The 25,092-nt window shown below is 40.0% G+C and overlaps 1 long non-coding RNA gene across 2 annotated transcripts in view; it reads left to right on the top strand.

Annotated features, from left to right (window-relative positions):
• Positions 1-25,092, top strand: part of LOC115940553 (uncharacterized) — a 162,128-nt gene that overhangs the window by 73,650 nt on the left and 63,386 nt on the right. For both annotated transcript variants that reach the window (XR_014139415.1, XR_014139414.1), the window contains one exon: positions 18,247-18,409. This is a non-coding gene — a long non-coding RNA (uncharacterized LOC115940553). The remainder of the gene's footprint in view (positions 1-18,246; positions 18,410-25,092) is intronic.

Here is a 25,092-nt window from a genome sequence, read left to right as displayed (position 1 = left end):
CCTCAGACACACCAAGAACAGTTCTTCCTTAAGAACTTTCTACTCATTAATCCCTTTACCTGGAATACTTTTTCCTTCAGAGATTCACGGGGTTGGGGGCGGGGCGGGTTGCTCACATTATTCAAATAAGTCTCTGTCTACTCTGTGAAAGAGAGTCAGTCTTCTCCTTCTGCACATTCTGTTGTATCTCCTGCTTTGTTGTCCTCATTGGACCATCACTGTCTGGAATTTATTACCTGTTTGCTTACTTGTGATTGTCCCACGAGAATACAAGTCTTGTGAGGGCTGGGCTGTGTTCTCTCTTGTTCAGTGCTATGTCCCTGAGACCTGGAACAGCACCTCGTCCCAGGAGGGCACCAAGCCTGCATATTGTGTAACACCAGGGGGTCTTGTTCCTGGGGCACACTTTATACATGGTGTCCTGCGGAGTACCGTTCATCTGGGATAAATCAGTGTTCAACACACCTACAGGGATTGTGCTCTCTGCTGGGCCATGCACTAGAACTACTTGTATTTTGAGCTCTGTAACATTTCAGAAAGTCTGCCAGAGCCTTCCATGCCTTCCTTGGGAAGGATGAAAAAATCTTCAAGATCAGAAATCACAAGACTGAGAATAATGGTTTGTTGTCTCAAAAGTCTTACTCCTGGGCATATTTTCATTATAATTGCCTTATAAACTTCTGAGCCCTGGAAGCTCTGACAGTTCCTGCCCAGCTCCTGAAATTTGATCTGACACTGAAGCTCTCCCTGATTCTGGCTTTGGGCCTTTTGGCTTCTGGACTAGAGCTCTCTTGCTCACTCCTACCCACCTCCCCCCCTCCCAATCCCTATCTCCTTTTTATCCCTAAGATGACCCACACACCCCTCAGTCCCCAGCATTTTTCTTACTGTGCCTTTGGCAGCTGTTTTCTGTGGCCTGGTTGTAGCTCAGTGTTTCTTAGACTCCATTTCTCTTTCCATCTGTAGCTTATCTTTAACTCTCTTCAGTGTTTTTTCTAGAACCTTCTCCCCACTTTGCTTTAGCTGCTTCCCTCTTTCATGTTGTAGACCTCTGAGTAGGGATTTCCTCATACCCTGCTCACATCTGCCCTCTCCTGGCAGCTATGATGATGTTGTTTGCATGAACTTGACTTGCAGATACTGACTGAAGGTCTTAGGCTGTTGTGCTGTATGTAATGGGCAACATTTCTGCCGTTTCTGGCTTTGAGCAGCTTGATGGAGGATACAGAGAAAACACAGGAGAGCAGACAAGCCCGTGCTTTCTCCAGTGGAGAGTGTGCACCTCAAGGGCTCCTCAAAACGATCCTTTGGGATGCTGAAAGAAAATATTAGGACCTCTCTTTCCAATTCTATTTCATTCTTTTAATTTCCGCATTTGTGTGTATCAAGGCATCTTTATTGACAAGGATGTGTTATCAGAAGAGTTTGAAGAGCACTGTGCTAGATAACAATTCTACTTACACTTTAGAACTATTACTGTCATATGCCAACACCGTCTGTGTGTGTGTGTTGTGTAGGATAAATCCTGTTCACCCCCCTTACTGAATCCTTTTTATTTATTTTTTTTATTTTTATTTTTTTTAAAGATTTTATTTATTTATTTGAGACAGAGAGAATGAGAGAGAGAGCACATGAGAGGGGGGAGGGTCAGAGGGAGAAGCAGGCTCCCTGCCGAGCAGGGAGCCCTATGCGGGACTCGATCCAGGGACTCCAGGATCATGACCTGAGCCGAAGGCAGTCGCTTAACCAACTGAGCCACCCAGGTGCCCTGAATCCTTTTTATTGCTACTACTGCTGCCTGAGTAGTTATCAAATTCTTCATGCCCCTCCAACTGTGGAGTTCTAACTAGACACAGCTTAATGAAGGTACAGCCAGGGCTGAAGAGTAAGGGATCACTGTATCACGTTGCCTATCTGATCTTTGCAGAGATAGTACTCCTCGTGAAAAATTCACTGTATTTTAAATCTCTGCAAATGTTATCTTTGTATTACTTCCAAGTGAAATGCTATGCCATAACATGGAATCAGTTAAAATGTGCTTCCTTTGAATCATACTGCAAATAATTTTGTTATTGTGTGTTTTAAATGTTAACGTGTCACAAGTCATGTTTCTGAAGCTCTTTGTTTTTCTTTTGTGCTGGGTTGTTGTTTGTCAACTTGGTATTATCCCTCTCTCTTGCCAGTGTAGTTCTGGTTCAGATTCTGCCAATGAGAAGAATTTGTTGGACATTTGGAAGGGAAATAATTGGAAAAGCCAACCTTCCCTGGTAAGAGTTATGGACAGAAGTGGGGACTGTTGGCAGGCATGAGGTTGTCAAAGCTTCTGGGTGAGCTACTGCTTCTGGGGCTGCAGGTGGCTGAGAGGAAATGGTAGCAGTTTCCAGGCTATTCCTGAAATTCCTGCCATTCCTTACATTCTTGCTCCTCTGGATTTCCTGAAAGCCAGCTGAAGTTTTTGCCTGATCTTCCTTCTTCCTACCCTTCCAAATGCTGTGTAGGTTTCTAATTCCCTGAATTAAATCCCCTCTACTTGAAATGTCTCCTGAGGTTTCCCTTTCTTAACTGAACCCTGGTTGATAGACTGGTTCCGGGAGTGCATCCAGAAGGATAAAAGGAGGTCTGGATGTGTAGAGAGATTCTCTGTGTTTCATGAGTGAAACTACATTTTAGAGATACCAATTGATTCCCAAATTTATAATTTCACTGAAATTCCAGTCAAAATTCCAGTAGAGGTTTTTTTGGATAACAAAATAGAGAGCTGAAACACACAGATATAGAGATATATCTATACGTAAATATATAGATATACAGATACATATATAAACGTATCTATATGTCTATATTCTTCTGTTCTCTATTTTATTACTTTAGTCTATTTGCAAGTACCACTTTTTTTTTTCACTTTGACTTTGTAAAAGTTCTCTGTTTTAATTTCTGGTAGTAGGAATTCTCCTTTTTAAGTTTTTCCTTTGTAGAATTGCCTTTGTGGACCTTTATTCTTCCTTATATATTTTGGAAACAGTTTATCAGGTCCCTTGCCTTCTCCTCCATTCCCTCCTAAAATGCTATAATATACATATTTAACATACAAATATTAATCTATATAAACTTGGCATAGGATAGTAGAGACTTTATAAAATAGTGGAGACAGTATGGGGTCTCACATCATGTACAGAAATAATCTTCAGTGGGATTAAAGACCTCAGTATAAAAGAGGAAAATGGTAAAGGACAAAGCCAGGAAAAAAAATGTGAGAGAATCTTTATGTTCTCTGGATAAGGGAGGTTTTGTTTTAAAAAACCTAAAAGCACAAAATTCAACTACTTCACAATTCAAGGTTTAAGTTTAATGAACAGGGGACCCACTTGGGAACAGAGCCTTGATAGAACCTCACCCAGGTCCCCAAGAAGACTGTGTTCATTACAGTGTGTTTGTGGTCGTGGGGAGTAGACACAAGGGTCCACCACTGCACTAGAGAATTAATAAAATGTGGTGGATAGATCCTGAGAACATTAAGCTGTAGTTAAAAGTGATGAGATAAATGTATATTACAGGAACATGGATAAAACTTAAAAACATCCTGGCAAGTGAAAAATATGACAGAATACCAATCTAGCACAATGCCATTCTAGAATCAGGCTGATGCATTATTTTAATATGCGCCCTGTGTGGAAATTTTAAATATGGAATTCACTCAGGTGCCTGAGTGAACGGAATCCAAATACCTACTTTTCTCAAAGTGTTAAGAATAAATCCTATTGCTGGATTTTAAACTTGAAGAGTACCACTAGTTCTTGGCATAGTGCATTGCACAGAACAGGGCTTTAGGAATAAACACTACTATGAGCTGATTCTACCCTAAATTATCACCTCATAATATTTAGACCCGAATGAGTGCTAGCTCTTATTCCAAAAAGACACATTTGGTAGCTATCACGTTGCTTCCACATTTGCGTGATTGGCTGAGTTCCTGAAAGTTACCAGAAATGATATGTGAGATTCAGGATAGTTGAAGGATATTATTCATTTTTGTTGAGTTGTTAATCTTCCAGTTCAGGAGCTGACAAACCATGGCATGCAGGGCAAACCCGGCCTGCTACCTGTTTTTACAGAACTGTGAGCTGAGAATATTTTTTACATATTTAATAGTGGTTACACAAGGACCTCCATAATATTCTCGATTCTGCCTCCTGGCCTGTGAAACCTAAAATATGATCTGACCCTACAGAAAATATTTACCAGCCCTTGCCATGTGGTTCATTCACTCATTGGATATTTACTGACAACTGTTGTGTGCCAGGTGCTGTTCTAGGTGAGAATAGAGCAGTGAACTCGAGAGGCAAAACATCCTTCTTTCATGGAGCTTAAATTCTAGTGGAGGGAGATTGATAATAAAGGTTAAAAAAATATAAGGCATAGCAGATCAGTGCTATGAGGAAAAGTAAAGTGAAGGAGGAGAACAGGGAAGACCAGAAGGAGACAACATTGAAGGCATGGCTATTATTTAGGAAATATTACAATATGTAACTTCTATTAAATTTTTTATTTGTTGATATAAGCAGTTTTCTGAGTCTTTGGGTGGTGGTCTCACTTACTTCTGTGAGACTCCAGTATGATAAATTTATAAGGGGACTGTTGCCTGCCTGGCCTGGTCTTTGCAACATCCCCTTCTTATTACAAAACCTCTCATTATCAACCGGTCTTTGTTTTGTTTTTTTTTCTTCAACCCAAAGATAAACATTGATGCTTGTCAATTTCTTATTCATCCTACAACGGCTTTTGGCGAATCTTTCCTGCCCTCATCTCCTTTCCTTAAAAAAGTGTTAAAAAAATCTTATTGTACTTTTATTACAAAAACAAAATATAGCAGAGAAGCTAAATAATGTACACAAAAATAGGGCAAACTCCAATTAACATTTTGGAATATAACCTTAGATATTATTTTTTATAAATAACATAATAATATATGTAATACTATATATATAAATATATATCTCATGGGATCATACTAATATATATATAAATATATATCTCATGGGATCATACTAAACTATCATGTAACTAAAGTGATATATGGATGTAAGGAGGGTTTTTAAAATTTTACTTTGTTTTCTTTCTTTATAAACAAGGAAATCTAGAGGTAGGAAGTTACTGGCATTAGTTCAGTGGCTCAAAGATTTCAAGGCAAGTTCTCTGTGTGTCTTTTGACCTTTTCACCACTAATCTTAAAGTAGTTGCTGTAGCTCCAACCATTTTAGCCAGTCCAGATTGGAGGGAGGAAAAAGGGGGAAGGAAACTGTATTGGTTTCTTATTGCTGCTTTAACAAATTACCACAGACTTAGGCACTTAAAACAACACAATTTTATAATCTTACAGTTTTGGAAGTCAGAAGTCTGAAATCAATTTCACTGTGCTAAAACCAAGGCTGTGTTCCCTCCAGAGGCTCTCAGGAGAATCCATTCCTTGCCTTCTCCGGTTTCTAGGGGCTTCTTCATTCCTTGGCTCATGGCCTCTTCCTCCATCTTCAAGCCAGCGACATAGCTCTTCAGATCTTTATCTCTATGACCCCTGCTTCTATCATCACATCTTCCCTGACGTGACCTTCTTGCCTCCCTCTTACAAGAACACTTGTGATTATGTTGGACCCTACTGGATCATCCAGGATAATCTCCCCATCTCAAAAAGCTTAACTTCATCACATCTGAAAAATCCCTTTTTCTGTGTAGGGTAACATAGGTTCCAGGGATTAGGATGTGGATGTCTTGGCAGAGGACGTTATTCTGCCACTCACAGAAACCAATTAGAATAGGTAATATTTCTGTCAAGAAAATGGAAAATTCCCAGAAATTGCCATCAGACTTGTGCTGATATCTTTTTGCTCAAGGCTATATCCTGTGGCCATCCTTCAGTGACAGCTTTGATGGACTCCAAGAGGAGCCCTGTCAGGACTGCTCTGAATTTGGCCACAGTGACCTGACCATTATACTCCCACCTGATCAGTCACTGACTATGGGCTACCCCAGAAAGTGTGTGAGCTTGGGCAAGGCAGTGCTCCACAACTCTGACACATCCCAAAATAACTGACAGCTTGAGGTAGTCTGCAGATAGCATTCCCAGGTCTGGGGCAATAAATCTGTCCCTGAAGGGGGATCTGGACAGTGTATCATGGTATCTGCTGCAGTCACGGTTTACAAGCTGAGGTAGGCATCTATGTATGGCTGTGGGAAACTGTCCACAGGTAGGGTGATGTAAATAAAACAGGAAGAATGTGAGGTTTTATTTATTTTTTTATTATGTTAGTCACCATACAGAACATCATTAGTTTTTGATGTAGTGTTCCATGATTCATTGTTTGTGTATAACACCCAGTGCTCCATGCAATACGTGCCCTCCTTAATACCGAGCTAACCCATCCCCCAAACCCCCCTCCCCTCTAAAACCCTCAGTTTGTTTTCCAGAGTCCATAGTCTCCCATGGTTCATCTCCCTCTCTGATTTCCCCCTAACCAAAGAGGTAAAAGATCTATACTCTAGAAACTACAGAACACTTATGAAAGAAATTGAAGAAGACACAAAAAGATGGAAAAACATTCCATACTCATGGATTGGAAGAATAAACATTGTTAAAATGTCTATGCTGCCCAGAACAATCTATACTTTCAATGCCATCCCGATCAAAATACCAATGGCATTTTTCAAAGTGCTGGAACAAACAATCCTAAAATTTGTATGGAACCAGAAAAGACCCCAAATCACCAAGGAAATGTTGAAAAAGAAAAAGCTAGGGGCATTACGTTAACGGATTTCAAGCTATATTACAAAGCTGTGATCACCATGACAGGTTGGTACTGGCACAAAAACAGACACATAGACCAATGGGACAGAATAGAGAGCCCAGATATGGACCCTCAACCCTATGGTCAACTGATCTTCGACAAAGCAGGAAAAAATATGCAATGGAAAAAAGACAGTCTCTTCAATAAATGGTGCTAGGAAAATTGGACAGCTATATACAGAAGAATGAAATTCGGCCATTCTCTTACACCACACACAAAGATAAACTCTAAATGGGTGAAAGACTTCAATGTGAGACAGGAATCCATCAAAATCCTAGAGGAGAACATAGGCAGTAACCTCTTTGACATCGGCTACAGCAACTTCTTTCAAGACACGTCTCCAAAGGCAAGGGAAACAAAAGCAAAAATGAACTTTTGAGACTTCATCAAGATAAAAAGCTTCTGCCTGGCAAAGGAAACAGTCAACAAAACAAAGAGCCAACCCACGGAATGGGAGAGGATATTTGCAATGACACTACAGATAAAGGGCTGGTATCCAAGATCTATAAACAACTTCTCAAACTCAACACCCAAAAAACAAATAATCAAGTCAAAAAATGGGCAGAAGACATGAACAGACACTTCTTCAAAGAAGACAAAGAAATGGCTAACAGACACATGAAAAAATGTTCATCATTAACCATCAGGGAAATTCAAATCAAAATCACATTGAGATACCACCTTACACCAGTTAGAATGGCAAAAATTGACAAGGCAAGAAACAACAAATGTTAGAGAGGATGTAGAGAAAGGGGAACCCTCTTACACTGTTGGTGGGAATGCAAGTTGTTACAGCCACTTTGGAAAACAGTGTGGAGGTTCCTCAAAAAGTTAAAAATAGAGCTACCCTATGACCCAGCAATTGCACTACTGGGTATTTACCCCCAAAATACAGATGTAGTGAAAAGAAGGGCCACATGCACCCCAATGTTCATAGCAACAATGTCCACAATAGCTAAACTATGGAAGGAGCCGAGATGCCCTTCAACAGATGACTGGATAAAGAAGATGTGGCCCATATATACAATGGAATGTTACTCAGCCATCAGAAAGGATGAATACCCATCATTTGCATCGACATGAGGGGAAATCAGAATGTGAGGATTTAAAACAATGAGTGAGATGACAAGCATGGGACCCAGGCAGGCTATACAAAGAACAAACATAAATCTCACATAAGCTACCACTCTGTTATCACTGCTCATGAGCAGTCTTCTACCATAAGAGCTTTCTGGTAAATTGGGCTGGATTATACTCAAGGTTAGGTGGGGTCTCTCCTCAGAAACCTAAATCTTACCACCTGTGATCCAAATGACAAACAGTGGAGCAAACAAAAGAAAGGAAGATTCTGGATGTACTCTGAGGTCCAGCCTTAGGGTCACCACACAAAGGAAAGCACAAAGAGGGTATCCAGGGAGACACGACCATGTGCATGACCTTTGACTTTGACCTTGACCCCATCAGTGTCACAGATTTAGGCTCAATCAGACACTCAATTAGTATTCCCTTCTCTTAGAGAGGTTGAGGAGAGGAAAAGCCAGATCAGTACATACAGTCTTACCCCCTTTTGTGGTTCATAAAACAAAAATCTAAACACATACCAAACATTTAAAAGTGGATATATCTGTGGCCTTGGGTCATAGCTGGGACAAAGATCAAATCAGATAGGGCCACTAAAAGATGGAATCAACCAGAAACAGGTAACTCAGTTCTCCACACAGAACTCATTAAGTAGGGAACATTCATTTTCCATCCCACCGGAGGGATATCTCATGAAGGCTGATGTTCATCCTATCAGATGGAATAGTATCCTTGGGAATAAAACAATACCATAAACACTTGTCACTTTCATAAGTGCACCCTTGTCAAGAAATGGTAGCTAAATGTTACAGAGTGTCAGGACATAGGAGGCCTAATCATGGCTTCCCCAGGCACTTGTATGTCCTGGTGGTGTTTGGCTGAAATAGGGACAGGGTTTTCTTCATCATCTGGATACTCTTTTATGTTGCTTGAACGTTTTACAGAACACAAGTATAATTTTTAAAATTTAGTCAAAAAGAGTTATTTTCCTGTGGGAGGCAAAAACAAACACACAAAAACATTTTGTGGATTCTCAGGTGGAAAGTAGAGTTAAAAAAATCCTGTGCTGCAGAGGGGACTGCTTGGCCAGATACATTTGCTGAGGGAACTGCTGGGCTGATAATATTTCCTGGAACTCCGGGAAGGCCTTCCGGCTCTGCCAGTTTCAATCCCCGATGGTGCTGCAGTTGGACTCACATGACAGGGAGCTGTGTCATGCTTGGCACAGCACCAGTCCACATACCACCCTGCCTGCATCACCAAATCCTGTATCTTGTTAATTTGTTTGGCATCACCACTAATGCCTTCACTCCTGCGCTTCAGGGTTCTACAGTTGTGATTTGTAGTACAACACAGGCCTCCTGAGGACGCCCATATCCCTTTTGTTCCTTGGGCCATGCCAATTCCCCTTTTAATAAAAAATATAAAAGCTTAAAAAACTGTTTTATTACAAAAATAAAAACTTTGGAAATATAGATATCTGTACAAACTTTAAGCCTTTTCCAGGCAATACCCTTGATTGAAATAAGCCAACAAAGCAAAGAGACAGGCTGTGGGGGCCCAGGTGATTGGGATCCACCAGAATTTCTAAGTTCTAATTTTCCTCAGTACCCGCTCAGCCATGCTCCTTTTCTGATGGTCTGCCCTGCATGGACCTCCACTTACCCTCACCAGGTAATAAAAGGAGGATATGATTTTAAGACTAGGGTAAACATTGGTGCAAATCTTAGTGAAGACAGGCACTTCACATTGATAATCACAGCCTGGTGACTGTCCAAGTTGCTCTCAGGAGTAAGTTCTTTATTTGCCTTTCTAAAAGCACACAGGCCTTTAATCCTTGATTATTCTAAAAGTGGCAGATGATTTACTGAGCTATTGCTTGTGTTTTGTTCTGACTGATCTAGAAGAAGAAAAGAATATAACATGTCTTCTCTTTTCATCTCTGCTCCCTCTCTCCCCTACACCCCCAAACCAAGGGCAGTCCAGGCTTCTAGTCCTGAAGAACAGAACATTTCCTTGCCCTTAAGGCAAAATTAAGAAACTTTTGTTCTTAAAGAATTGTCTTTAGGAAGAAAGACAAGTCTCTTCTTGAGTTCTGAGGTGGGAGTGAACAAACCTAGACAGCCTTGAGAGCTTGGAGGAAACCAGGAAATGGTCTTGTGTGGGTCGGTGGGGTGGTCCTTGGCTATCATTAGTGACCCCCATCCTGAACTCCTCCTAGCACCCCAGGAAATGGCACAGCAGCCCTCCCCAAATATTTTGATGTGTATAACCCCAGAAACTTTCACATTGAATCTGGAGGGAGGAGAGAAGCCACCATAATGATTGAGATGGAATTTCCTAAAAGCCTAGTGAGATAGGGCCTCAGAGCAGATGAAATTGAATTAGGGAAATAGAAGAAATATGAGAAACTTTACACTTTAGGATGTGCAGCAAAAGTTTCTCACATTTCTTACAGTTCCCTAATGTGTGTTATATAAAGTTTGGTCAACCTCTTTGTGATGTTAGTGATCTTTGGGAACTGAGAAAATGGAATTTTTTGCTCAACTTTATCCTTTTCCATCTTTTATTTTTCCTTTCAATTTTTTTTTCTTTGGAATATAGTAGATGGAGGAGCTTGGGAGAAAAGTAGATTTTTTTTTAAGAAAAAAAAAACAACACAGCTGTTAATTTGCTATCTGCTTACATTTCCTGAACTCTTTCGAAGGACCATTAAATGATAGGACAAGACAGTAAGTCCTGGCAAGAGGAAGTCAGTTGGTGAAAATATACCATGGATATTTCTCTCTGCCTGCTATTACTACCACAGCTACTCCTGTTAAAGAAAAATAAGGACAGAGAAACCAAAGAGTGGAAAATTTCGATGCTGAGCAGAGAACCTGATTTAGCAGTCTACACTCTGAGAAATGAGGTTCCCAGAAGTGGGCAGGTCTTTCAAACGGTGTCTATTTCATATTAGGAAAGTCTTTGAGTGTCCATGATAGGTGGGGGATCCCCAGCTTGTCAATCTGGCAGTGTTACTGATAGAGGTGGCTGCTGCTGTCTGGATAGAGCACCCACTGCACTGTAGAGTCCCTAGGTAGCCACGTCAGGATTTAGGACTATCTTTCCATAACATTGTTACTAGCACAACTACTACCTCATTGTTGTTGGGCTATATCTTTCATCAGGGCACTTTCACATACGTTACCTTGTTTGGGGTGAGGGAGGCAGTGTACCCGTGCTCTCAGTTTACAGATGAGGAAGCAGAAGCTTATGAAAGTCCAGTAACCTATGTAAAAACAGCTCATGAGTAAGAGAAGAATGAAGAGGGACAAAAATGACTGAGCAGGGCTGAATATTAGACATGACGGCTGAATCATGTCTCTTCATTGAGAATTTCAAAAGGCATACATGGGGAAGAGTGTACATCCCAGAGATTTCCATATCGAATTATCTAGTCATCATTATCTACCTTAGGAGCAGTAGAAATAGTTTCTTTGGAGTAATTTTTTACATAATAAGAAATGTAAAAGCTTAAAAAACTGTTATATTATAAAAATAAAAACTTAGGAAGTATAGATATCTGTACAAACTTTAATTCTTTTGTAGAAAACTTAGAAAATATAGGGGACAAATGAAGAAACAGACATAATAAGGTACCTGCAACACAAAGGTAAACAATAACCTTTCCAGGGTTTTATCTACATACATGTGTGTGAGTGTGTGTGTTCGCAGTTGGGATCACACAATGTAGGCATTTTATGTGAGGTCTTTTTAATTTAACCTGATGTCCTAGCATGGCACCTGTTTTGATCTGGTAGAGCTGCCATAATGAAGTACCACAGACTGGGTGGCTTAAACAGAAATCTATTTTCTCAAAGTTGTCAAGGCTAGAGTCCAAGATCAAGTTTTTGGTGGGGTTGATTCTTTCTGAAGGCTGCGAGGGAGAATCTGTTCTACGCCTCTCTCCTACCTTTTAGTGGTTTGCCAGCAATATTTGGTGTTTCTTAACTTATGGAAGCATAGCTCCAATATTCCCATAGTGATCTCCCTCTGTGCAAATTTTCCCTTTTTATATGGACATCAGTCATATTGGATTCGGGGTCCACCCAACTCCACCATAGCCACATATTAACCAATTGCATTTGCAACAACCCTATTTCCAAATAATGTCACATTCTGTGGTACTGGGGATTTTGGACTCCAACATATGAATTTGGGGGGAATACAGTTCAACCCATATAACACCATGTAGCATTAAGGCATCCCTGCAACTTTCATTTTCATTGGAAATAAAATATTTCATTGTACAAATACAGTGTCATTTATTTAACCAACCCTCTATTGTTTAATATTTGACTTGTTGCTTTTATTTTCCTATTTACTTAATGCTGCTTGTGAACCTTTTGATGATTCATAATGAGATCCCTCCCATCTCAACATGAGTGGGTCCATTGTGGCATTCCAACTAAAACTTAATGACCCAAACTCCTGAGAAATACAAGTCATAAAGCCTACACTCAGTCTAGTTTCTTAGCATATGTATAGAAGCAACCCTCTGTCTAAACCAGTGGTCTCCAAAGTTGAGTGCAATAAAACAACATTTAGGGATATGGAAAAAACATTAGAATTACTGTTTCAATTTTCTAGTAGACTAATTCATTGTCCATTTTTGTCTTATAATGTTCATAATGTAAAACTAGGGTAGTACATACAATAATTTATAAATAAGTATTTATAGATTATGGGCAATTTTAAAAAAATCTTTCCCCAATAAGGATTATAAATTGGAAATCACTAGTCTTGAATGTTTATCCAAGGATTTTTCCCCGACAATTCCTAATTTTTTAGCTGTGACTCACAAGCCAGACCTTAGTAAACTGCATACTTGCCAGGTCATTACCTCTGCTTCTAGCTTTAGGTCTCCATTCTGACTGTGACCCCAACCCTTTGATTCTTCTCCACATGGCCTTGCCTTGGTTTCTAGCTTGGGTTCAGGAGTAAACAAACAAGTAAATAAATAAGTGACCTATGATTCTGGAGAACAGATAGGGAGGTTTAGTTGTGTGGGAAGTTAAATGATCTCTGCCCTCTTACCCTTTCAGCCTCCCATAAGCATCTTCAAAATGAAGAAGGAGAAAAAGACCCACTTCACATTGTCTCAAAGCCTGCCCTAAGTGGTTTGCTGCTTCCCGTTTTATTATCCCAGATGTTTGCCACTTAGTCACATGGGCCCACCAAGCAGAGACCCTCAATTGCTGATAGTAGGGAGCAAATATTTTTCTTGGTTTCTCTTTCTGCTTGTACAATTAGGAAGTGTGTGCTACCTGCATTCCATGACAAGGTGTGAAACAGTGTGTCTGGCTCTACCAGGGACAATGTTCAAAATAGGAGTCTTTTCTTTTTTTTTTTTTTTAACAAAGATCCTGGAAAGACGAGAAAGAATGGGTAGAAACCAACCTTCCTGACTTCTGGAAATCAAATTTGTTTGTCAGTCTCAAGCTAGAAGAAAAGTAAATTTTAAACCCCAAGTTGCAAAACAAGATGGAATTAGCTTGACTTTAATGCAAATTTACATTCAGGAGTTACTTCTGGCCAAACCCTTTGCTTATTGTCCCGTAAGTCATGTTGGAATTCCTTTGGCTTACTGTTCCATATGGTTTTTGGGTCAAGCCTACGGAAAGCCATCAATATTTTGGGTTTCATCACTTTTGTTTCTACTTATTTACTGAAGCAAAAAAAGTATGACCTTTTTGTAGAACATAGTAAAGTCATTCTCCCACTTAGAAGCAGGCCTCATTCTAGAAGTCTGTATAGAAGTTGTTTAGGGCTATGAATACATTTTCTCCTTGACTTCTAGTCTGAACCAAAAAAGCATTTGTGCTGAAATTTTATTTATTTGTTTGTTTGTTTATTTATTTATTTAAGATTTTATTTATTTATTAGAGAGAGACACAGCCAGAGAGGGAACACAAGCAGGGGGAGTGGGAGAGGGAGAAGCAGGCTTCCCACTGAGCAGGGAGCCTGGATGAGGGGCTCCATCCCAGGACCCTGGGATCATGATCTGAGCCAAAGGAAAATGCTTAATAGCTGAGCCACCCAGGTGCCCCTGTACTGAAATTTTAGTGTGTAGAAGAATCATGTAGTGATTCTTGTTAAAAAAGAATTATTCAACCCCACCCAGAGATGTGTGGGCTCAGAAGCTCTGCAGGGGGTCTGTGGATCTACATTTGAAATAAAATCCTCAAGGGATACAGATGCATTAGAGGCATGCTATAAAGGCAGTTTAACCCACAATGGACTGAAATACCAGAGATTTTAGATGGAAAATAGTAAAAGTTCCGAGCTGAAAGAAAATATTTAGAATAGATTTACAAAACATATCTAGAATGGTGTACAATGAACAGCAGATTTATTTAGAGTAGGATAAAGAGGTGCTGATTCATTTATCCTCTCAACAAATATCATTTGAGGTTCTACTTTGAGATAGTCACTAATTTAGATGAGAGGACCATAGTGGTTTGACACAGTTCCTCTCAAAGGTTATAGTCATTGGAGGAAGCAGATGTTAATCAAATTATCACACTACATGAATAAATCATCACAAATTGAGGTAAGCACTCTGAAGAAAAAGTATACCATTCCCTAAAAGTGTAGGACTTAAGTTGGGGGTGCGCGGTGGGGGAAAACTTTCCTGAGGAGATGATACTTGGGCGGAGATCTGAATGAAGTTGTCTCGGTGATGTGTGATTGGTGGACCGGTGCAGGTGGCTGGGGCTGAGGGCATTCTAAGGCGATTGTGTATACAAAGGTCTAAAGAGGAGGAGGCACCTCTCTGGCTGAGAAGTGGGAAGAAGGCCAGCGTGGCTGGAGCACAGAAGTTGAAGTGGCAGATGGCAGAAGAGACTGGGGAGGGAATCAAGATCCTTGCAGACCCTTGTGTAATGATGTTGATCTTTAGCTTAAAATCATTAAGTGGAGTGGACTGTGTGTGTGTGTGATCACTGGTAGCAATGTGAGCAGATTGCAGGATGGCCAGAGTAGATACAGATAAAGTTTGCAAGTTTTTGCAGTGTTGTGAGTGAGGTTTAATGGCCTTTTGGACTTAGGTAGAAAAGTGGAGAAGGTGAGAAGAAAGAGACATTTTGGAGGTTGTTGGTGGGTTGGCTGTGGGGAGTGGATATCACAGAAGATGTCTTGGGCTTCTATCTTGTGCATTGGATAATGGTTATGCCTATAATTAAAATAAAAATAGTGGAAAGGACCAGATACTGGGGGAAAGATAGTTTGTTCTTTGACATGTTGAGTTCAAGATATCAAAGCAGAGATATTTAGGCAGGTTGATGGAAAAACACATCCAGAATTCACTGGAGTAGTTTGAACTGAAGTTAGAAATTAAAGTCATCGGTGTCCAGATTATTACTGAATCTTTAAGCATAAGTAATATTGTGGGATGAGAATTTAGAGGAAAAGAGAAGAGGTTCTGGGAGAGATCCTTAGAAAACTTCAATATTTATGGCAAGTAGAGGAGGATGAGCTTGATAAATCTGCAAAGGAGTGGCCAGAGAGGTGTTAAAAAGCCAAAATAGAACAAAAAATAACCCAGAAGATTGTGGTGTTATGGAAGATGTGGGAAGAAGGAAGAGTTTCAAGAAAGAAGTAGTAGTCCTTGCTGCTGAATGCTGCTGTGTGGTCCAGGAAGATAAGGAATGAAAAAAAGATTCCCTCATAGATGAAAGTGGTTGTCTTTGGTGGACCTCACAGGAGCCATTTTAGTGGTATTGAAGGGAACAGAAGCCACACTGGCATGTCTGGGAAGTGAGTAGAGGTGAGAAAATGGAACAGTTTCATGACTCTTACTGGTCTCTCTAATAGTTAGTAGTATTAGTTTTTGTTTGCTTGTTTGTTGCCCAGTTTCTCTTTAAAGTGTGTTGTTTTCCTTTTATGTCTCAGTGGTGGTGCTTCTATTTTTATCATCCCACCATTAGGCTTGCAGAGAGAATAATTAAAAATTTTTTAAAAAGCTGAAAAAGAATAATAATAAAAAAAAACTTCCATAAGAGACTGGACAACAGTACCAAGAAAAAGAGAAAGCGTCAAAGGGGTTCACAAAGATATGTCTACAGATAGAAATAAAAATAAAAATAATAGAACAATATAAGAGAGAACTCTTAGGACACTCTTATTATGTATGAGGCACTTGGTAAAGCACTTTAAATATAATAACTCATTCAGTAATCACAGCCCTAGGAGTTATTCTCATTCTGTAGATCAAAGGAATTGGGACACGGAGAGTTTGAGTGAATTGCCCAAGGTCATCTGGATAAATAGTGGTTGAGCTGGATCATAAACTCTGGTGTCTTGAATCTTCAGTCTTCATAACTAAATGAGAATGAGTTTGGCAAGTAGAATCAAGTGAGTTCAGAGTGGTAGAAAATACAGACAAAGCAGGGGACCTGACATGGGCTGAATCCCACTGAGGTGAAGTGAATGGTAGCATGGGAGAGATGTGAGCAAAAGTCCTGGAGTATGGACTACAAGTCCCTCCTCCTGCAGACACTCCAGCCTTTGCTAGTGATTTTCTTAGAGACCACCACCCCACCCCCACTACCCCATCTTTAGGCTTATAAGGGCAGTGATTGAAATATTCACATCTCTTAGCATACTGAGTCTTCTTTATATGGTAGCAGTACACTACTGCTTTAATTTAGCATAGTCTGACTCAGCTTTGAGGTCTTAACCCCAGTGGTGGGATGATAGGAAAAAAATCCCTCTTGATAACATGTCCCCAAAGTATTTTCCTCTTTTGGCACAATGTCTAGCATTCAATAATAGTAGCTATTTTGTTTATTATTGTAACCTCACAACTGAGAAGAGGGGGCGCACATAGTTTTGAGGATGCTCTCCTCGATGGGCAACTTGGCCATATCTGAGGGATTTTTTTTTTTTTTTTGGCTTCTTTGGCCCTATACTTTAAGAAGGTCTTAGAGCATGTTCAGGTGAAGGTAAATGAATTAATAGTTTTATCATATGAAAAATGATGGAATTAAGGATGAAAAAAGAAGAAAAGGAATACTATTGGCAGAAACTTCAAGAAGATACACTTTGTCTCAATACAAATAACTAATTTCTAACAAGGCCTTTGAAAGTTATAACATGCTGCCTTAAGGAATAATGTGTTTCTCAACCTTGGATGTGGTCAACATGGCTAAATATATATTTGATCAGTGATAGATATGTTGTAGATAAATGATTGATTCATAAGCTGTAAAGAGTAAGCATGTGGAAGATGTCTATTAAAATAGGCACCCAAATAGATCTATTGAATAGATGAATAAATTAATGGAGCTGGAAGCTATATCCCAGAGAGTCTATGATTCCATATAATTCTTCACATCTTGGGAAATCAGAGTAGTGTTTCAGTGACAAGGGATAGTTTTGGATCCCGATGGGGCACTGCCCAAAGGGAAAGGTCACAGTGGGACTTGGGTTTGGTTGGCATGGTGGCCAAGGAAGAATGAGGTATGATGATGAGGACAGTGGTTACAGCCAATTGGTCAGCTTCTGTTTTATCTTGAATCACTCCAAGCTCTTGGTGCCTAATTACTATAAAAATATCAGGAAAATACATCCTTATCTCCAAGGAATATCACCATTGAAGGACAGGTGACAGGGAAGCTCAGGCAAACAGCTACCAGGGACAAGAAAATGTACATTCTGGCAGACAAATGAACAGTCATATTAAAACTAAAGTTATTAACCCTGATAATCACCTTGAAAGGATTTTTCTAAATTTTTTAATGAAGAAACAAGATGCAAAATACATAGTTGACATCAGCTATTCCACCCATGACTCTCAGCTAAATGTCTTTCAGCTTTGCTCAGTAGCTCCCTTCTGTTCTAAATGATTCTAGGGCTCTACAGGAATTTATAAATTCTGATGTTGCTGATTAAAAGTAATTTTACAAAAACCTTGTTGATAAAAGTGTGGTGGCTATTGAGTAAACAGTTGTCCTGAATTGTCAAAATATGTCAGCACAACTTGCTATAATAATACATTTTGAACTGGTGGGTCAACTTTCAATGCATTAAATGGGTTCCTTTTTCTTCCCATGGATTTTCTTTGATGTTAAATTGTCATGGTGACAGAATAGCAGCATTGCCAAATGTAGTTTTCATGGCAGGAAAAAAATATAAGCCACATGCAGTAAAGCAAACCATGGAAACTGTTCAACTGCACATATCCAGAGCTGACATTCAGATAGGATAAGTCGGTCTACTTGCAGGCTATATATCCTTGTGGAGTTGGCTACAATAAATGTGTCTCTCTCTTTCTTTTTTCTTCAAGATCAAGAGCAAGAAGATAAAGAATTAAGCAAAGAAACACATTGTGGTTTATAATTCTGAAAAGGAAATAAGAACAGCTCTCAAACCAGTGCAAAAATGAAATTAAGTAGAAATTATGATAAAGATCTCCTTTGCTGCTTGTAGAATTTGCCCTGGGACCTAAGGTAACCTTTACAAATTTGAGTCTGTCTTAGTGTTCTATTCTGACTTACTCTCCAGAAGCAGGAGTTTTCTGGAAGGAGTGCTTTCCTACTTCTTCATGTCTCCTTCCACCTGTTGCTAGGGTTATTCCTGGCTACCTACATTTGCTTTTTCAGAAAGGAAAAATGAGGTAAAAAGCTTAGAACTGGAAAAACTTGTAAGATCACATAGCCTGACTTCTTCATTTTATCCACAAGAAAAAAATGATGCTTCTAAAAGTTTGGTGGTTATCCCTGCCCACACAGGAAGCTAGTGGCATTACCGTGGGTAAACAGCTAACACTTGTTGCAACAAGATCATATTTTAAGTTCTTTAAAAAACGTTAGGTAATTTAATCCTCCCAACGATCTTATGAAGTAGATACTAGTATCTTGATTATTTTACAGATAAGAAGAGTGTGTGTTACTTGCTTCTGGTAAAAGCCAGGAAGTAGCCAAGCAAAGACTCAACATGGGCATCTATGGTGGAGAAAGTCATGGGGTTTTTGAGGAAGATAAATTTATATTGCAATTCTTGCATCGGTACTTAGCAGCTTTGAGATGTCGGGTGGCTTCCTACATCTCTCAAGCCTCAGTTCCCTCGTCTGTAAAAGAGGGTGATACGGGATGGTTTTAAAGGTTAAATGAAATTATATATGTCTTAGCATAGTGCCTGGCACTTAGGAAAGGCTCAGTTAACAGTAGCTATCATTTTTATTATCATCATTTTATTGTTTTTAAAAATATTTTATTTCTTTATTTATTTTTAGAGAGAGTGAGAGAGAGTGCAAGCAGGGGGAGGGGTGGAGGGAGAGAGAGAATCCCAAGCAGATTCCATGCTGAGCACCGAGCCTGATGCTGGGCTCCATCCCACGACCCTGAGATCATGACCTGCCCCGAAAATAAGAGTGAGATGCTTAACAGACTGAGCCACCCAGGTGCCCCTCATCATTTTATTATTTTTATATCTCAGTCTTCTGGAGTCTATTGAAAGGTTTCCACTAACCTGTTTATCTTATTGTCCAATATTGTCCAAACACCTCTACAAATACAATGTTTATGAAGCCTTGACTCATATTTTTCAGCATTGGAGTTGCATTAGAGTAAAAATATAGCCTCTCCAATAAAAGTAATTAAACAAATTTTAGTTGTATCTTTTTGTTCTTTAGTTTTTGAGCATATCATTAAGGGTCTATGTAGTTTCCAGACTTCTTACAATCAGTTTATTTCTCTTATTCTCTACCCATACCTAAAAACAGCTCCTCTTAGTTACTATCTCCTCAGTGTCCCTTCCCCCACATTCCCTATATATAAATACACAATTATATTGTATTAACCAAGGCCACCTTAGGTAAAAATGTAAGTATATCATCAAATTTCAGAGTGTACAGTTTCCTTAAAAATCATGTTATCTGGGGCACCTGGGTGGTTCAGTTGGTTAAGCAACTGCCTTCAGCTCAGGTCATGATCCTGGAGTCCCAGGATCGAGTCCCGCATCGGGCTCCCTGCTTGGCGGGGAGTCTGCTTCTCCCTCTGACCCTCCTCCCTCTCATGCTCTCTGTCTCTCATTCTCTCTGTCTCAAATAAATAAATAAAATCTTTAAAAAAAAAAATCATGTTATCTGATCATTGTTGGGGGAGGATGTGAGTTGAGATGTGTGGATGAGGATTTATGATTTTAAGTTCTACTCCAAACAACCAGCATCATCCCAGCACAGCAGGACGATTTATCCCACATGCAAATTTTTTACCTTTTCTGAGTGGCCAGTAATTGTATCTCTGCCAGTCCCATCAACAACTGTCTACATTTAGAAATGTTAGCCCAGTTATTAATCTACAGGAAATAACAGTAAGAGTGTTGATTCATGGGTGTGGAGTTCTATATTATAAAAAATTTCCAGGTAAGGTGGATTAAAAGCAGCAACATTTTTCTAGTATCAATTGTCCTAAAACTTAGGTGACTCACTATTCCTATAGATTCTGAATCTCATTAACGTTGTAACTGTGCCCAAAGTTATTCCAAAATATATAACGTAGGCTCTGTTATGGGAGCTCTTTGCTAAGGCTATGGAAGAAACTGGTTTAGAGCTTAGAAGTAGAGATGGAAGGTGTGTATATGTGTGGGGAGGGGAATGATGCTGAAAAACACCTGGAATTTTAAAATCATGAGGTTAGGGATACTTGTGCAGAATTGCTCCACTTTTCCTTTCAACTCTATAACTGGATGATGTTGATGATTAATTCCTTTATGCTTCTTCTTGCATCCAAAAGAGTTGGTTAGTGGAGCCAAGCACTCTTTATCCCTGATTTAAATAGAGAAAACCACAATAACATGGAATCAGCAGTACATAATGGTTCATCTTCCAAGATTTCAGAACTCAAATTTATTTATTTATTCATTCATCTATTCATCTATTCAACAAATATTTGTGGAGCACACATTATGATCCACCAAGAATTGACCAGGTTCTAAAGGACTGACTGACACGATCAAGCAAGATAATGCTCATTCATTTTAAAAGAGGAATAGTCATTTCTAATCATCAGAATGTTTGGGCATGCCTGTCCTGAGACAACCCAAATTTGTCAGAAGATTGCTTGGACAATGAGGAATCAGAACAATGATTATCATCGCTTTTGTTTGTTTTATCAGACTATAGAATAGTCTGAAATACATACCTCTACCATAGCACCAATGATTACATTCAATTAATACCCATTCTATGAAAATTATCAAGTAAGTGTCATATGCCCAACACTGTATGAGGACTGAAAAAAAACTACCAATTATTGTATACCACTCAATTTTACAGATCCAGCAATTTATGTATAGAGGAGTTATGTAAGTCACCCAAGATTATACAACTTTCCTTACCTGTTCCTTCCACAACTTGGTGATGTCATAGCTTTTCTCTCTTTAGTGCCTCTCCTAACCCTCTGGCATCAATCCTGAGATATCAGTGAATTGCCAATTAGTCACCTAACACTTAACATCACAGAGCTTTTATGCTCTCATTTCCCCAAGATTAAAGACTTGAAACTAAAGGCAAATAGAGCTGGGTTTGGTATAAAATAAGGCTGATATTATAGATTGAGCACCAGTAGGCCTTGGTGTTTATGTTTTGCAGTGAACTACCCAGCCATTCCTCTGTCTTCCTCCTTCCCCCTACCCCTCTCCTTTTCTCTCCTGTCCTTCTCCAGAAGAAGGTATTTGCAAGATTGTTGGGAAAGATTACACTGAAAGGTATGGCCTGGGAAAGGAAGGTTTTCCTCTGTGTTGGGCCTTATGTGAATAGAACACCATGATCTCCATAGCAAGCTACTTTTCTTAAAAATGCGAGGTGACTGGGGCGCCTGGGTGGCTCAGTTGGTTGAGCGACTGCCTTCGGCTCGGGTCGTGATCCTGGAGTCCCTGGATCGAGTCCCGCATCGGGCTCCCTGCTCGGCGAGGAGCCTGCTTCTCCCTCTGACCCTCCCCCCTCTCATGTACTCTCTCTCTCTCTCTCATTCTCGCTCTCTCAAATAAATAAATAAATCTAAAAAAAAAAATGCGAGGTGACTGAACATGTTCTGCAGGCAGAGCTAGGAGAGTCTTGGGAAGTGAGCCAGGTGGCAGCAAGTCTGGGGAGGGGAGCATCACAGTCTAGGTTGATGTGAGACTGGACTTTCTTAATGAGCAGTAAGCACTGGCCCATATGTGAAACATACAGATCCTGTTGACCTGGGCAAATAGAAGCACAAGATTGACTGACATGGAGGACTTAAGAGGGTGAGAATATAGAAAATCAAATATAAGGTAGAAGAAGTATAAATACAATCAGATTAAAACAATTACTTTTAAGGCATCTGGGTGGCTCAGTTGTTAAGCATCTGCCTTCGGCTCAGGTGGTGATCCCAGGGTCCTGGGATTGAGCCCCACAGCAGGCTCCCTGCTCCGCAGGAAGCCTGCTTCTCCCTCTCCCACTCCCCCTGCTTGTGTTTCCCTCCTCGCTCGCTGTCTCTCTCTGTCAAATAAATAAAATCTTTAAAAAAGCAATTACTTTTAGGGTATGCCACTCTTGGGGTCGTGAATTTGAGCCCCACATTGGGGGTCGAGATTACTTTTAAAAAATCCCTTTTAACATTTACATGTGAGGATGTTCTACAATTAAGAATAATGTAAAATCATATTCATTGTCTTGTTAATGGAGACACAAAATATTGGCAAGAAAAAAGTTGCGAAATAGTATAGAGTGTATGACTGCAAGATATAAGAAAAATGTGTGTATGGAGAAGGCTGGTTGTAACATGTTACTGGTGGTTTACATTAGGTGATACTGTAGATGACTTTTAATTTCTTCTTCACACATATTTGTATTTTCTATAAAACACTTATTTGTATTTTTAAAAATGTTTTTATTATTTATTTTTTTTAAAAGCTTTATTTATTTTAGAGAGAGAGAAGCAGACTCCCCACTGAGCATGGAGCCCAGTGTGGGGCTCGATCTCACAACCCTGAAATCCTGACCTGAGCTGAAATCAAGAGTTAAATGCTTAACCAACTGAGCCACCCAGGTGCACCTTTATTTTAAAAAGTGGGGCCCCCAAAAATAAGAATTTTGTCAGTGATTCTGTACTAAAAGTAGGAAGCAGTTTACAGCTGTTAAAATTTGGCCACTAAAGACATGGGTTATTTTGGTCTCATGACAGATGTTTATGGAACAGGATGTCCCAGCCTCTCGTAAGTCAGACTGGCTAACTTTGTACTTTGCACACTGTAGTCTGCTGTGAGCATGAAGAAAATCAAAGCTGAAAAGGTATTTAATTTATCATGATGGTGAAGTGCAGTGTACCTGGAAGATGGATGTTGCAAGAGATTCTAGTCTCTAGACAGCAGGGAAGCCAGAGAAAATGCTGAGAAGTTGTTGACAACCATACTGGTCCCTTGCCTGCTCTACCTCTTCCCTAGCTCTGACAGCCTGGAGGAATTAAACTCCTTTTCAACTTCTCCCAGGCCTCACTACTCCTTGGTCCTTGTCCCATCAGCCAAAGCAGAGCATATTTATTAGGATTCTTTGAGGGTCATTAACATGAAAAAACACTGATTTTTAATTACTCTCTTTTCCAGGTCACCATTGACCATTGCCCATCCCTGTGTCCTCACAGAGCCTCCCCTCAGTTCTGAACACTTCGAATTCTGTCTTCACACCTTTGCAAGGGCTCAGTAACTTCTGTCCGTGTTCCCCTTGGAGTGCACGTTGCATCAATTTCCTCACTGCACCAGTTCAAACCATTGAAACCATTACTGCCTCTCCCTTTATCCTTTGCTTCCTGGCCTCAACCCTGCTTCCCCCCACCCCCAGATTCTCCATTCTTATGCCAAAGTTTTCTTTTAAAAACAAATGCTCATGCCACTCTTCCCCCCACTATCTAATACCTTACTGTACTCTATGGTATAATCCAAATGCGTATGCATGACCTCAAGTTATATCCCCAATTTCTTTACCCACACCACCCCTTCCTCAGAGACTAGCTCCTGGGAACTCTAGGTTCAGCTCCAGTAGATGTGTCTGGTCCAGAAGAAACATATTCTGTTTCTCTATGCCTTTGCTAATGCTGTTCCCTTTGCCTGCCTTTCTTAGCCTAAAAAAAAGCCTTCTGATCTTTAAAGCCTCAGCTCAGTTGTTACTTCCTCCTGGAAATCATAAATATAGCCACCAAATTTATAGTTGTTCAAGTATTTATATGTGCTCTGAGAGCACTCTCTGTTCCTAGGTATGGTGTGGCTTTTACTGTTATTGTATAATAATTCAGGGGTCCTCATGTGTAAAATGGAAGTAATGGCAGTATTTTCCTTAGAGGGCTGTTGGAAGGACTAAGTGAGTGATATATATATCACATTCTTTGTTAGGCAGGTTTGTGTAAGCTAAAGAAATAGCTGCACAGTTAGTAGAAGGCAGGCAAAGAGGCCATGAGGCAGTTGGTCCTTGAGAAGTCACCAGCAAGGAAAAGCCATAATTAAGCAAAATCCAGAAGATAAATGCAGTAAATTGTGAGGTAATTCCCTGTTGGTAGCAGGAATAGTAGGCAGACATGGAGGATCCCAAGGCCCTGAGAGCAACTGTTTTGCACTTCTGCTCTGATAGATACTGAATCCTGTCCTATTCCCAACCTACTTTCCTGGCCCCATCAAGGAAATACATAATTTGCAGGGCCCAGTGAAAAGTGAAAATTTGAGATTCCTTGTTCAAAAATTATTAAGAATTTCAAGACAGCAGCCTTACTGTATTAAACCAAATGAGTGTCTATTTCTTGCAAATATAATAGTTTGGCGAAAATATTCCTCCTTTAAATCTTGTTCCCCAGGATGCCTGGGTAGCTCAGTCAGTTAAGCATCTGCCTTTGGCTCAGGTCATGGTCCCAGGGTCCTGGGATGGAGCCCAGCGTCGGGCTCTCTGTCTGCTGCTCCCCTTCCTTATGCACTCTCTCTCTCTCTCTCTGACAAATAAATAAATTTTAAAAAAATTTTTATTGTTATGTTAATCACCATATGATTCATTGTTTGCATATAGCACCCAGTGCTCCATGCAGAACGTGCCCTCTTTAATACCCATCACCAGGCTAACCCAGCCTCTCACCCCCCTCCCCTCTAGAACCCTCAGTTTGTTTTTCAGAGTCCATCGTCTCTC

Source organism: Leptonychotes weddellii, chromosome 12, assembly GCF_054177405.1.
Source record: "Leptonychotes weddellii isolate Sample4059 chromosome 12, ASM5417740v2, whole genome shotgun sequence".
NCBI classification, from domain to species: domain Eukaryota; kingdom Metazoa; phylum Chordata; class Mammalia; order Carnivora; family Phocidae; genus Leptonychotes; species Leptonychotes weddellii.
This window is presented reverse-complemented; position numbering and strand designations above follow the sequence as displayed.